At 55.4% G+C, this 4148-nt stretch overlaps 1 pseudogene; it reads right to left on the bottom strand.

Moving 5' to 3' along the window:
- Positions 1 to 1635: 1635 nt before the first annotated feature.
- LOC104983833 lies at positions 1636 to 3073 on the bottom strand (annotated as a pseudogene).
- Between the last annotated feature and the right edge of the window lie 1075 nt (positions 3074 to 4148).

Below are 4148 nucleotides of genomic sequence, written 5' to 3'. Positions count from 1 at the left end.
AGCCTGCAGTGGGCAGACTGAGAGGTGCCCATGGCCTGGTGGGTTCATGGAGCACCAGGCCTCTCCCTTTCATTTCACTCCCTCCCTTGCTTGGCCTTACCCCGAGTTCCCTTTGCTGAGGTGAACCCGCCTGAAATGCTCAGCCAGAGGACCCAGTTCACTCTGGGTCTCTTCTGTGATGCAGTCTTAGTCTCTAGCAGGCATGACTTTGAATCGCCTTGTTCTCCTTCTGTGTCCTGTCTTTGCACACAGGTCTCGTGGATGGGGGTCACTTTGCTGTGCCCAGAAAACCTAGGTTGTGATGAGGTGGAGGAGCTGGAGAATCAAGCCATGCTGCCCGACCTGCAATGGAAGTGCCTGACTGCGCTCGCCGACCCTCGCTGGCTGCTACAGCCCGTCCTGGGGAGGGCCAGGAAGGACATCTTCCAGGTGGACATCCCAAGCACCTGACCCACTTTGGTCAGGAGGCCTCTCCAGACTGGGCTCTCGAGAGGAAGGTGACCGAGAGACCAGCTCATGGTGACACCATCTGGTCGCCACCATGCCCTGGACATGGCTGGTCTGGTTCGGTCTGAATCCGCCCCACCCTGCAGTGAGCTGCCCACTTGGTGCAGGGCTGGGGGCCAGGACTCTGGGCTCAGCAAGAGTCTCCAGGACTGTACCTTTACAAAAAGATGTCACCACTCGTTTTGGCCCTGCTGGGTCTTTGTGCTTGAGAGAAATGTGTTGTTAAGAAACCGGTTAGTGCTTTCCCCTCTCTGTTCTGGTCCAAATTCCCCGATATTGGAACAGTGTCCAGGGGACCGATGGGGGAATGCCGGGGGTGAGGCTGCGTGTCAGCAGCTGGCTAGGCCTCCAGCACATGGAGAGGCCCGCAGGCCCAGAAACCAGCCGTGGTTTGTCCTTGCAGGTGACCCTTGCCCTACTGTAAAGTGTCCCTTGGCTCACAAAGCATGTGTGTTGGACACAGTGCCTGGCTGCTCCATATCCAAAGTTAGGCTCCTAAATACAGCTGTGGGGGCAGAGCAACAAGGGCTGGTGTTCACCTTGTGGAAACTTGTACTTGTGTTTGGATTTGAAGTCATGTTTTTGCAAGGCCCTTGGTGAGTGGGGTGACCCTGCTTTCCAGCAGGCCTCTTGCGGTTGCCCCTGGATCAGGGTCTGGAGAGGCTCAGCTGCTGATCAGAAACTTGTGGCATCATCAGCGGACCCAGGAGGAGCCCATTCTGCTTCAGGGTGCATGACTCATGGAAGGTGACACCCCCATGGTCAGGAGCCAGACCGGGTCTTCTGCTGTGTGGCAGGCAAGGAGCAGGGACCAGCCCATCTTGGGCTGGCCTCAGCGCATGGCTCCGGAGCCACACTCTTGGCCGAATGTGTGAAATGCTACTGCTTCAGATGAAAAGGTACCATGGGGACTGGACTGAGGCCTGCCTGGGGCGTGGGCTTCCAGCCTCATCGGGCTCACCCAGTGCCATGTGTGAGTAGCATGGACAGACAGAAAGAACACAGACTTGCAGTTCTCATTCAATACTTTATTTATTCCCATGGAGTTTTGCTGTACTTTATTAGAGCTAGAAATACATATTTTTATTACAAGAGAGTGCTTTTGAGTGTCACTAGGGACCTGGCGGCTCAGGGATTGGGATTGTCCTTAAACTGCTTACAGAGGGCACACTTGTAAACTGAGGAATCCTCCTGCTCATCCACCTCAGGGGCCTCATTTGGGGCCACAACTGAAACGACAACCATCACAATGGAATAATAGATGTACATAGTCATCACCAAACCATAACCTGGGTACTCTGTGGGGCTCTAGGGCAGTTCCCCTGCGCCATCCCTTCCTGCAGTAGCTGGGGTACAGACGTGGCATTGCTGGACATGCCCTCTCCACTGGGCCCACCCTGCTCGCTAGGGAGATGGTTTGCCCTGGCCCCCTCAGCTACACTGCTCATAGACCAAAGGCCACAGAACACAAATGAGCACCAGCCAGGCGTTCTGTGAGCTGTTTGGATTCCTTTCTGGGCCTTCTTGTCAGCCTCTTGGGTGGACTCATTGTGATGGAATTTAGGAGTCTGGTCACCACAGCTTGCTTCTTTCTCTTTGGGGTCGCTGTTGCGCTGGTGGAGGGCTAAGCACTTATTCTGGGGTCACCTTTCCTCCACATGTCCTGCAGGAGGAGAGGTGTCTCTCTGAAACTTGGAGTTCCGATAGATCTGAAAGGAAATGAATCACTTTAGCCACTGTGTGGGAGAATAGCAATTCCTCACTGCCCTCCTCCCCACCACGTCTTGACCTTGCCTAAATATGGAGATAAAGTCTCTTCATTCCTGGCAGCTTATGAGGCCTTAGTGAGTGTGCTCCCTAGACGTCCCTCAGGGTCAGCCTTCCTTGAAGTGTTACTGGCTCTCCCTGATTTCAAGTGGCCCCTCAGGGTCTGGAGTCACCCCTATGGACCCTTTGTAAGGGGGTTGGTGGAACATGACAGGTCCTGCTTTCTCCTCTTTCCTTAACCACCCTCTCACGAGAAAAAAGTTCTCCTGGGAAATGAAACCAGTCCAGCACTCAGCTTGTCTAGTCTAGTCTCCCCAGAAGGGCTTTCTACATTACCATCATCCTCTTCTTCCCCACAGAGTGACCCGAAGGTCAGATTTTCCTGAACCCATCCAGGTTCAGTTCGCAGATGAAAGTCTTGATGCTGTCTGTCCTGAAGATCCTGTCTGCGCCCCTGCACTGCAGGACCTCTGTCTGGAAGAGATCTGCTTTGATGACCACCATGTCTCCCTCATCATTCCAGTGCAGAGGTGACGGCCGCATCCTCCACCATCACCCAGAGCTTCTAGGGAAGGACAGCCTGAGGACGGCATTGTTCTCATCCTCGTTGGCCGTTTCTGGGTTTGGGCCCTGTGGTGGCAGGTTGTCTTGGGCTCTCGGGTTGGTCACCCTTCTTCTCCAAAGCCACCCCTGAGAATCCACGTTTGGATCCAGGGAGGAATCATGGCGGTCCCCTGCTGTGGGCTCCCCATCAGTTGATGGGGCCAGTGGGGCTGCAAGCGCCTCGTGGGAAGCCAGTCTACCTCAGGAGCATTCTCTACCCAAGCAGTGAATGCTCAGGGCAGAAGGGCCTCAGACCAGGGTCTCAGTTTCCAATATTGTCTGGAGATTCTAGAATCTGGGTCGTGGGCCAGGCAGCCAATTAAGTAGTCCCTTCCTTACTTGTTTCATGATGTCACAGAGGTCATGTGGAGAGGCAGCTCTGGCCCAGTGTGGGGGAGGGGAAAGGGGATGGAGATGGGATCCATAGCTTGTCTCTTATCTGAAAGTACAGAAAAGTATGTTTCAGGTTGCCTGTAAAGGCTCCCATCTGCTGCCAGGTGCTTGCTTCAGGGGGCCAGGCCTTGGATGGGTTGACACACCTGCCCCTGGTTCCACTCCCCTCCATACCAACCGGCAGGCCTGTGGTTGGCTTCTGCTGAAAGGCCAGGCCCTGGTGAGTCCTGGTTCAGCTACCACTGAGAGAGACCGCAGGGGTCAGATGGGCCCCTAATGACTGTCCCTTCCATAAGATGGGGTCCATAGCAGGCTGATTGGCCTAGCCTGATTTGGTGGTTCTATCCCTTCACCCCCTGTACCCGGCCTTGCCCCTCTTCTGGCTTTGGTCTCTTGCAGCTGGTGCTGCCGATGGTAGGTCCTACTCAGATGACCCCAAAGTAAAGTCCCGATGGGACTACCTACCCCAGATCTGGGGGGACCTCACAGAGTCAACCCCTCATACCAGCACTGAAGGCCGAGGTCTGTGCCACAGTCTACCCCCGGGGTGCCCCCTCCATTTGTCTCACGGGGGCTCCAGGAACCAGGAGGCAAAAGTGGAGGTCTGAGGTCTGTGTTCTGAGGTCACAGGAGTGCCAAGGTGAGGTGGGTGTCCTGAGTGTGCACAGGGGCTCCCCATCCCAGAACAGAGAGGACCTCAAAAGGCCCTAATCCCCCCACCTTGTCAGGCCCAGAACCTCAGGCTGTACTGGCGGCAGCCTGAGCCGGAATTTCTCTTTCTCGTTTGACAGGGGACTGACCACCAAGGAGGAGCGCCCCTTTAACGCCCAAGAGCAGCCCTCAAGGAAGACCAGTAAGTGGACTCAGTCAGAGCCACC

This window comes from Bison bison, unplaced genomic scaffold, assembly GCF_000754665.1.
Source record: "Bison bison bison isolate TAMUID 2011002044 unplaced genomic scaffold, Bison_UMD1.0 scf7180017845299, whole genome shotgun sequence".
Classification (NCBI taxonomy): Eukaryota; Metazoa; Chordata; class Mammalia; order Artiodactyla; family Bovidae; genus Bison; species Bison bison.
This window is presented reverse-complemented; position numbering and strand designations above follow the sequence as displayed.